General features: G+C 35.7%; 1 protein-coding gene across 6 annotated transcripts in view; it reads right to left on the bottom strand.

Moving 5' to 3' along the window:
• The window catches only part of LOC138706401 (tensin-3-like), an 812,914-nt gene that overhangs the window by 411,891 nt on the left and 389,457 nt on the right, over nt 1-11,566 (bottom strand). The window lies entirely within an intron of this gene.

Below are 11,566 nucleotides of genomic sequence, written 5' to 3'. Positions count from 1 at the left end.
TCCAGAATAAAAGAGTGAAAAGGATATTATAATCGTTGTGATTGTTACTAAATCCAGTCGGCCTGGGCCTGGGTGGCTCAGTCGGTATAGCGCTGGCCTTCTGTGCCCCGAGGTTGCGGGTTCGATCCCGGCCCAGGTCGATGACAATTAAGTGCGTTTAAATGCGACAGGCTCAGGTCAGTAGATTTACTGGCATGTAAAATAATAATAATAATAATAATAACAATAATAATATAATACATAATAAAATAATAATAATAATATAATAATATATAATAAAATAATAATAATAAAATAATAATAATAATAAAATAATAATAATAAAATAATAATAATAAAATAATAACAATAGATTCTGATTGAGATTCTGACTGATATGTACATACATTACCAGGCAATACATCTCATTTTTTTAGTAGGTTATTTTACGACGCTTTATCAACATTTTAAGATATTTTGCGTCTGAATGACATGAAGGTGATAATGCCGGTCAAATGAGTCCGGGGTCCAGCACCGAAAGTTACCCAGCATTTGCTCATATTGGGTGGAGGGAAACCCCCGGAAAAAAACCTCAACCAGATAACATGCCTCGACCGGGATTCGAACTCAGGCCATCTGGTTTCGCGGCCAGACGCGCTAGCCGTTACTTCACAGGTGTGGACTACATTAATTCACTTGACAATATCTGTCGGAGGAAGAACAATAATGCTTTATTTTTTCTGGCAGAGTTAAGGCCGTGATGCCTTCTCTTTCACTCAATCAGAGAATAAAAAGGACATGGATTATGTGGGTGTGTGTCTAATGTCTACCCACTTCACTTGCGTGATTCGGGTTACACATACTGCGGATAGATGGCAACATAGACACAGACATGGAAATTCTACATATCCAACCGAAAAACCAGAAACTAAACACAATAGAACAATACGAAATATACAGATAAACAAAAACACACCCACAACAAATCCTCAACATACAACTCAATTTTAGAATCCACACATTATTCGACTCAACACTACACAAACGCACTCCCACAGGGGACGAAAACAAGAGAAGACGCGAAGACCATCCAGTTCTGAAGATAGCACCCAGGCCGAAACTAGTCAACTAAGGTAACTTTAAACCTAGTTCATTAACATGAGAAAGTAATATATATATATATATATATATATATATATATATATATATTATTTAGTATATTCCTCGATAATATAATGTTAACCCCTTACCGCATGGGACAGTCTTGCACACACTGGTTTAATATTCAAATAACTTAAGCAGTTCTCTCTTTCTCAACTGATGCCACATATGGTCAAATCCAATTCTTGACAGTGTGCCATATCTGTCCAGTATGCAGTTTGAAATATTATATGCTTATATTATAAATTATATGAATATAAAACGGGTATGTGCCATATCTGTCCCAGAATGCGGTAAGGGGTTAATATAAAAGAAAGCTATAAGCATACCTAAGATAAAATCGAAAGAGAAAAATATGCATAAGCCAGAGAATTATCGAACTTTAATACTTAAATTAGATGACAAATTAAATTACACGATAACTTAATAAACTAGTTGCAATAAGAATCCTAATATATACCCTGGGGGACTGTGTGTTTTAAAATAAGATGTTTCACTTTGGACTTGAAAGTGTTTAAGGTCGGGCAGCACCTAACATCTGTAGGTGATTAATTCCAAGAACAGATAGTGTCTATTGTAAAAGACGAAGAATACGCGGAAGTTCTGCGGAGAGAACTCCTACGGGACAAAATTCCGGCACAACAGCGACGCTGATATAACCCCGGCAGTTGCAAATGTTGTTAAAAAAACATAATTTTTTACTAAATCCAAGTGCTGGATAAAGTATAGGCCTACTTCTCATCCTCCTGTTCAGATGAAGTAAATACAAATACTGTAACAAGGCACTGCTTCAAATATAAACGGTTTGTATTGCTCATAAGGACTTATATATTTATTTATATTTCCAATAACAGAATAAATGGAATAGATTTAATTTTGTTATATTATAAATGCTAGATTATACGTAAATAACTTATTTTAGTTATTTTACAAAGAGTGGGATTTCCACTAAGAAGACGCCTATATACCCAATGGTATGTTCTAAACTCAAAATATATTATAAAAGAGTGAACAGAATATTCTATCCGCTGGAGTCATTACAAATTATTAAATCTAAGTGCTGAATAAGGTACATTTTCATCTTCTTTTTCAGACGATCACGAATGTAGATTCAGCCTCGAAAAGAGTGTGCTTCATTTCCTCAAATATAAAATCTACGTATTGTTTTACGCTTGAAAACAAAACTGTGTATGGTATATTAATCTGTTTAGCTTATTAACATAATGATGTAAGTGAGGGTAACGTAGAGAAATAAAATTGCTACAACCGGCCCCATTGAGCACTTAAAAGAAACGCGCCTGTCTGAGCTGTTACACTGACCCGCTTAACGCTTGAGGAGAAGAAGTTGCCGACAGGTTACGGGGATGTAATGATCAATTCCCATTCATTGTATCGTGAGCCACGATAAAGATTGTATCGTTATTGCAACTTCTCAGAATAATGATTGCGGTGAACTTTTGAAGACTTACGGGAATAAACAAAACCGTATCTGTCCTTCGAGTTTTCAAGAATTTTTCGCTATCTGTTAAATTATTTTTAATGAAAATGTAAGACAAATTTCAGTATGCAGCTGCGTGGACTAAGGCATCATGACTTAGACTAGTGGTTCAGAATGAGCATTGGTTCGAGCCCTAATTGGGGAAGAAATTTTCTTATAGCGAAATCCGGTTTCCAAAGCCAGCAATAACGGCCTGGGAGATCACTGTGTTCACCACATGTTATTCTCGTATTAGCTGGATAATCGTTAACCTCTTCTGAAGCATGTGGACGTAGGCCAGCAGTCTGCTTTGGTCATTCATGGGATGTAGTGCCACGGGTTATATTCATACTACCAGAGTGATGTAAACATTACTATCATCATACGGTATTATAATTGATTTAATTGTATGGGCGATATCGAATTAAATGGAATCGCCCCATGCAGAAAGGGCTTCAGTCCATTAGACCTAGTTTTGAGAAAACTGAAAAAAACATTCTGTACACTGTATCACTTTCTGCAAAGAACTCTGAGCCTGACGCTTCAGTTTCTGCTTTCCAAGCATTGGACTGAATACTTTCTGCACAGGCCGATGGAGCTACCCATAAAGATACGATTTCCATCGATACCTCGTTTCCCCCCCCCACCAAAATTTGTGACTGAAGCCCTTCCTGCATGGGGCGATTCAATTATACTACTAGAATAACTAGAACATCTTCTCTTGAGTATTTATGCAAAATTAGTAACAATCGTGAGTCTTTCTTAAATAATATATTACTGACAATTGGAACAATATATTTTGGATATTTTAACCCAGTCAGGATTTACGCCTTTAGTGTCCTTCCAGCTATTATCTGTGCATTTCGAACTGGCGGATCAAGGTCACGTACAAAAGTACAAACCACGCAAGAGTCACTGAACTGAAAACTGTGAACTGAAGCACTGGTAATTTTGACTGTCCCAGCTGACTTTAGTTCGGGAGAATGGTACAGGATTGCGGTAAGCACACATGGAAAATGCAGTCCATTGCTTGACCTTGAGCCGCCAGTTCGAAATGCACAGATAATAGTATCAATAATACATAACATATGTACAGTGGGTTTCTTGGCATGACTTCAAAGCGATGAAGAGCTATCCCTATACCTACGATAACACAGGAACACAGAGTAGATAAAAATATTTAAAGAAATACTGCAAATTAAAAAGAGATTATTCAGTTTATAATTATTATTTTCCTTTTAAACTATTTGATATTAGGTTAAGAGGAAACCCCTGTGTTGAAATTGAGAATAATAAGTAAGGTGCATGTACTTTGTTTTACGTGGTTATTTAACGACGCTGTACCAACAACGAGGTTATTTAGCGTCGATGGAATTGGTGATAGCGAGATGATATTTGGCCAAATGAGGCCGAGGATTCGCCATAGATTACCTGACATTTGCCTTATGGTTGGGGAAAACCTCGGAAAAAACCCAACCAGGTAATCAGCCCAAGCGGGAATCGAACCCGCGCCCGAGCGCAACTCCGGATCGGCAGGCAAGCGCCTTAACCGACCGAGCTACGTCGGTGCCTAGGTGCATGTAGGAAAAATTATATTATTTTGTGTTATATAAACTCTAAGAAAATGTATATAATTTAACTAACCTCCTAAGAAAAGTACGTAGGTATTTTATTGTACAAAACTGGGTATTCCTATACTTCCCCAACTGACTGACTGCTGCACTGTATTTCCTAACTTGGTGACAAAAACGTGCGTCAGTAACACAAAGTTGACCTACTACAGTTCAAATTTAAATTTAAGATCCTTTTAGTGATTGTGTAGTTCAAGAATGGAAAAGTCAACTTATTTTTATCGACAGATAAATTGTTTTGAAATAGCTGTATAAATTGTGTAATATATCGGATCAACCCGAGAATTTTACGGACCAATAGGCAAACAAAATACATTTTTATTATGTTCTTCGGAAATTTAAGAAGTATACTAAATGTTAAAGGTTATGTTTTATTTAACGACGCTCGCAACTGCCGAGGTTATATCAGCGTCGCTGGTGTGCCGGAATTTTTGTCCCGCAGGAGTTCTTTTACATGCCAGTAAATCTACTGACATGAGCCTGTTGCATTTTAACCACACTTAAATGACATCGATCTGGCCCGGGATCGAACCCGCAACCTCGGGCATAGAAGGCCAGCGGAATACCAACTGTGCCAACAAGGCCAACAAGAAGAAGTATAATATATATATGCATACGCGAAGTGACGTGATCTTCAAGTAAGTAGGACGAAAATAATAATGAAAAATAAAGTCCTGTCTGAATTTTGTCATTGTGATGCCCTTTTAAGGTAGGTATTAACGTTTGAAATTGCGTTTTTTTGACTAAAATTTTCTTTGCAATAATGCTAGCTGCAAAATCCTAGTACAGAGCATTGTACGCATAAACAGCAATAATTCGGTGAAAGAAATTTAAAAATTGAGTAATTTTTAATTAATTTTTTTTTAAGGAATCAAAAAGTGAATTTGAAGTTTCTGATATATGGTTATGTTAGTCTACTTTCATATGTTGTCTGATAAATATCTTAAAAAGGTTGGTTAAAAAATGTAGATTTTCCTCCAAAACGTTAATACATACCTTAAGTGTTGGCCAGGTGACCGTATTTAAAGTTAATCCTACAATGTATCAATCCAGTGTTCAGATCGAGCATTCTGAAATTCAGATGTGTATTTCGTAGGCTACATAGTTTGTTGGAGGCTGTAGATCCAAAATGTACAATATTAATTTCTTGGAGTGTACAGTTTGTGTGCCTGACCTTGCAAGTAAAGACTTGGTGAAGCACATCTTTTTACGCCTGTCCCACAGATGTAGATGATGCAATGTAGGGATGTCATCGGCGGTTCATGGTCGGCAGGTACAGTTGCTATCCATTACGATCGACAAAGTGAACTAGCCACGTGTGACAGAGATTTACCGTCAAATAGTCGCCACTTTGTATTCAATTTGAGTCCTGCTGGCTTTGATGGAGTTTGCCTGGAACATATCCAGCAATCCGAAGTGGTTAATGCATAAAGATGAAAACAGTGAACAAGTGCCTTTTAACCCGATTTTTTATTTGAGTATATGCTTGCTTTTATTACGAACTCTCTGCGTTTTTATTCGTGTAAGCGGAACGAGTGCTGATTATTTGCAATCACGTTTCCTGTTGAATTTATATAATGACTTATTGTAAACCTATTTATTACAATCCGAAGGTGATTTATTGTTATTATTATTGTGATGATTATTATAATTATTGTTACTATTAACTTTTAGTATGTGCTTGGTCCTCCGCTACGGATTAAATGGTAATTTCAAATTCAGCGGATATGAGTTCGATTCTCATAGAGGAAAATAGATAATTTATCTGTTATTTCATAAAGGTTGATATGTCTCTCTCTTGCATAGTCATGAGGTCTCGCTGTTTTTGACTGACGTAAGCCCACGCTGCCCATAATAGCGAGGTCAGAATAGGTCGATGTTCCTATTCTTTTAAGTATGTAATTATGATAATTGTAACTCTATATAGTTTTTCCGAAAACCGTCACAAAAGTCAAAGTCTAGGTAGATATCAGAAGCCGATATTTCTGATAACAACATGTAGATTAAATCCGAACATAAATCTTATCTTTTGTAGCAGGTTTTTATCATAATTAATATTGTCATTATTATTACTGTTTTATTATTTTTTGTTAAGCGACTCCGCTTTTCTGCATTTGCATCTGATGCACTTTCGTTTTGATAGAGGGGAACATACTAAGGCAGTTGCGTTGTTTCTCAGACAGATGGCCGACCTGTCGATCAAGTAAAGAAGATTAGATGAGAAGGAAGCGAGTCGCTGCATTTGTAATTGGTAGGGAACGAAGTTTATACACCAAAATATTGCCTAGAAGCGGCTACAGGTTTAAGGAACACTGGCTGTAGAATGACGTCAGTTGTTTACTTTACTGATGTACCTTCAGGTTCATATGCAAAATGAAGGACGTCGCGTGAAGAAGAGAGCGGTGTTCATTCGAAGTTTAATGGGTGCGGGTTTTGTATTGTTTACTGCATTCTAATAGATTGTTTTGACAAAGCGTGCCTATTTTCTGTTTAAAATGTAAACCTTTTTGTGAGGAGTTCAGTTATGATCTAGTGAAGGTACTGTGGAAGCGTATTAAAATGCCGCCAATAAAACCTACAACTTTGTCTGTGCTTGCAAAAGACTTCGGAGATGACTATTTTCCAGTCAAGGACGAAAATATGTTAAGGTGTAAAGCGTGTAAGTTAGACATAAAAATTAATAAGCTTCATGATTTAAAAATCATTCTGAATCTCAAAGACACTATCAGATATCTGAAATTGTTTAGTGATTCGATTTCGTATCATTCCACTTTTTATTATGACTTGTGTTTGATGCTGATATATGCGAATATTCCGTTTCATACCCTTGAGAATCCCTATTGTACACACTTAATTGAAAAGTATACGTAAAGAAAATTGCTGACTCCAACAACCAAGCGTACACAATACTCACCCTCATATTATGTAATAACTTTAAATTCTGTACGATCAATTATTGGTAACAAAAAAAAAGAGTTATACTAAAACTGAAGTGTTCTAGGAAAAATCCTGCATGTTCCAAACTTTGTGAAATGTAATATGAATTAAATAGTGAACAGGCACAAGATAATATACAACATTATTATAATAAATAAAAACTATTTTAAATTTGCACCAATAACATCATGTGATGTCGAAATAACATTTTCTTGCTTGAGTGACAATCGGAACGGATTAATTATATTTGACAATTTACGAATGTACACAGTTTAACATTGCAACAAAATTAGTGAAGAAGTACACCATTCATTTTTGTTTAAAATATATCACAATTTTCTACAAAAAAAAAAAAAAAAATAAGGTAAGCGTAAATGTGTGTTATACCCTATTTGTTCTAGTCACCTGATTATACATAGTAGTGTTCTGTACAGGTCTCTGTACTACCCTAAGTTTATGTAAATAACACGACTTGCATAATACGCGACGTAGTTAACGTCATAGATCAGGTGTCCGAACTTCCACCTTTAGTAGGCCTAATTTGTATTATGCCAGCATCCACATGGAGAAACTTGGGTAACCACGAAACACGCAGGTCAGAATAGCACGCTGGGATCAGATCCCGGACCTCCTCATACAAGGCGAATGTGTCGACCACTGCACCACTTGCTTAAAAATATATTATATTCACGGAAAGCTGGCATTTAAAATATACGGCTATTAAAAATATTAGTGATTCGTAATGATATCTGAAGATAAGTGAGTACGGAGTTCGTGCAATGAGCCAAATGACTTTACGAAGAATAGTAACGCGTGGTGCTGTGCGATTAAAACAGACTACTCCCGCATCAAGGACGTGGCTGTATTGTGTATTACAAAAGAATAAACATAGCCTTTGCTGTGAACTTTCAACTTAAAATGTTACTGTTTCACAGACATTACTCTTAATGAACTAATGTTACTGTTAGAGGCACCCCATATTACAATAATCTTTGATGTAAAATTGTAACTGAGAATACCAGTACAACTGTAACACAGGTACTGCCCTGAATTAAATGTTTAAACCTATATTACAATAATATTAGCTGAAAAATTTAACTTCATAAACATTGCCAAACTGAAGTATACTATACTTGTTTAGGAGTAAGGAATCTGTTGTATAATGACCCTGTAGTGCGCGTTACTTGTGTTTGTGAGCAGTGTGTCTACTGAAGGACATATGACGTAATGTATACCCTTGCACACTTTTACTCGTTTCAATGTTGTGGGACTAAGAAAACGGTCTTAAGTTACGATGTAACAACTACTGGTTATTTAGCGTCGATGGGATTGGTAAGAGCGAGATGAGGACGAGAATTCGCCATAAGATTACCCGGCATTCGGCTTACATTTGGGGAAATTTAGGAAAAACCCCAATTAGGTAATTACCCTAAGCGGGAATTGGACCCACGCCCGAGTGCAGCTCCGGATCAGCACGCAAGCATCCTGCTGCCTGAGTACACCTGTAGCAACTAACCGTTCAAGTGAAGTATCATAACTTTATATTTCATATGCAAAATTTCCTCATAAATGTGAAACAATTTCATGAAATTGTTTAAAATTTAGGTTTACTGCTGTACACATATGAAGAGGGACAATGCTCAAAACTATATTTCTTTTTATTTAGTACACGAATGATACAACGAAAAAGAAAGAAAAGAAAAAGAGCTGGAGGATGAAAAATTGTTCGTGACCAGGGTACAACATTACAATATATTTCATCCCACTGTACTCTTCCCGAGTAGCTTAGCAACATTATTGTAAGCAATGAATTATCAGTATTCGTGTTTATTTTTATTTTCTCAACATTTTTGTTTTCATAACATTTTTGAGAATGAACATCTTAATTATGAGAATCGTGATATATTAGCAGTAACTACATTCCTACATAACGAAAACGCAGTCCGACAATGGGACTCCATGTAATCACGTCCAAACTATATATATTTTAAATATTTATCGGCAACTTGTCTATGTGACTCCTTCTCTTCGGAGAAGTTATTTTTCGGTCTACGCCCCCTTCCAACCGGTCCGTCAACTATTAGGCTAAATCTTACTCCTTCCATTCATGTCTTGTATGTTCACTTCCACATAATTTCCATATGATCATTCATTATCTTGGTCCATGTTCCTACAGATAATGAAGACATTAAATAAATACCGAACGAAACATATGGTAAATCATTCCACACGTATCACTACCAATAAACATTTATGAAAAGTCCAAATTCAATTAACACTAGCAATGTTGAAAAATTAACTTAAAAAGATACAATAAAACAAACAATGCAAACAAAAATATGTCTTTAAAAGCCACAATGTAAGTCTATATGACGAAAAGTTACATATAGGGTGATTCACGAGGAGTTATCGCCACTTACAGAGTTTATTTCCGAAGACATTTTGAGCAAAAAATATTATATGAACACGTGTCCTAATGTCCTAAAAGGGTAAGATTAAAATAAGAGAAAGAAGAAGAAGAAGTGTCCTAATTTCAATATTTTCAGTGTTACACTAATTTAAAGGTTGTTAAAAATACATTCTTTCTTTAGTTTTAAGGGTAAAAAGATACAATTAGAGAATGAATTATTCAGAAGTATCATTTATTTAATAGGCTAGTATTCTGAAGCTAAAAATGTGTTATAAAATTGAAAAATTGTAAATTTAAATTTATATATTCTAATTGCAAAGTAGACATAAGACAAACTGTATTATATACTTCTTAATTTAAATTCAGGAATCCGCCCCCGAGCACAAGTTCTACTCTTTCAGGGGCGAGCTAAAGTTTTTCTGTATATATTATATTTTATGTTACTATTACTACCAAAGTGAATAAATAAATAAATAAATAAATAAATAAATAAATAAATAAATAAATAAATAAATAAATAAATAAATAAATAAACAAATAAATAAATAAAAATTTTATCGCAAAACATACGGAGTTTAAAGTTTGATATTTCCTCCTTATACATCTTGATTACACAACTTTTAACACTATATCACTTTGGAATATGTATTATATGTCTTTCTCGTGTTAAATTTTACAGTACCTGGTTAACATGTTTCGGCCTGCTATTGTTCTGAAGAAGGCCAACAGCAGGCCGAAACATGTTTCCTCCTTACATCTTAAGCGACAATCCGAATATCGCGACATTTCTTACATTATCTCTGAATATCTGAAATAAAAAAACCCTGAAAAAATACAACAAATAAGTGCCACTGCAATCGTAAAAAAATCAACCCCCCAAATACGAACAGTATATCCAGCTCTTATGATGGATGCATTTTATATATATCTAATAGCAGAATGACACAAAAACGTCAAAATGGGAGGAAACCCAGCATGATATTCACCGAATATTTCATACACATAGGAAAAATACAACGCAGTTACTCGCTGAAAGACACATTTTTTATCCCCTTGTATTCGCTCCACTATCACCGCAATGGTTTCGGTTCTGGGTCAGAGACCAATCGCGGCAATAATATCCACGAGACCATTATTTCGCGTATAACAAAGCGCGCCGAATGTACACACGTAACGAAGTTAATTACGGCACAGTGCACAGGGGTAGCAATGCGGCGAGTCAGTTTACTTCTGCGCCTCATTAATGACAAATGCGATGCCGAATGGAATGGTGCGGCGAAGGTGAGCATGCTTTATTCATTGTCCTATGTGCCAGTGTTATGCATTGGTAATTTCAATTTGCAGTCTAAAAACACGGATTAAAAAACCATTCATCCACCTTAGAGATGTGAACGGGCGGACCGCGGTCTTCCAGCCGACTACTTGTACAGATCTAAGCCCACCAAGTCTCTCCGCAGTCCTTAACGTCTCCTCCTTCAGAGTTCGAGCTCGAGGCAATGAACTCTAGCCCGACTGAGACCGCTAGTCCGCGGAGTCCACGCAGGCCTGCCTGCGGACCGCAGCGATTTCTTCACAATTGACTCATCTATTACTACATCAAGAGATTCGCTTGATTAATATTACATCATTCTTTCTACAAATAATGAATTACAACACAATATTCCTTTTCTTTATCTATATTATAACATATTTCTTTAAATAATCTTAGCCATTACCCTTACTATTTTGAAAATAATAGTATTACCACATTAAACGTGTTCATATTCAAATATGTAAAGTAAAATACAGAAAAAAAACATTTATTTTATACATTACATCGATCGTTCAGTACAGAGTTAACGAATAAACGACATGGCAATTATTTTATACTACTACCACTCACATTCTCTTTATTAAGTGGATAAAAACATATATTCATGGTTCCCAGACATGTCGTCCACATGAGTTCCGTCCATTACCTTTTCATTTATT

The sequence above is a fragment of the Periplaneta americana genome, chromosome 9 (genome assembly GCF_040183065.1).
Source record: "Periplaneta americana isolate PAMFEO1 chromosome 9, P.americana_PAMFEO1_priV1, whole genome shotgun sequence".
NCBI lineage: Eukaryota > Metazoa > Arthropoda > Insecta > Blattodea > Blattidae > Periplaneta > Periplaneta americana.
This window is presented reverse-complemented; position numbering and strand designations above follow the sequence as displayed.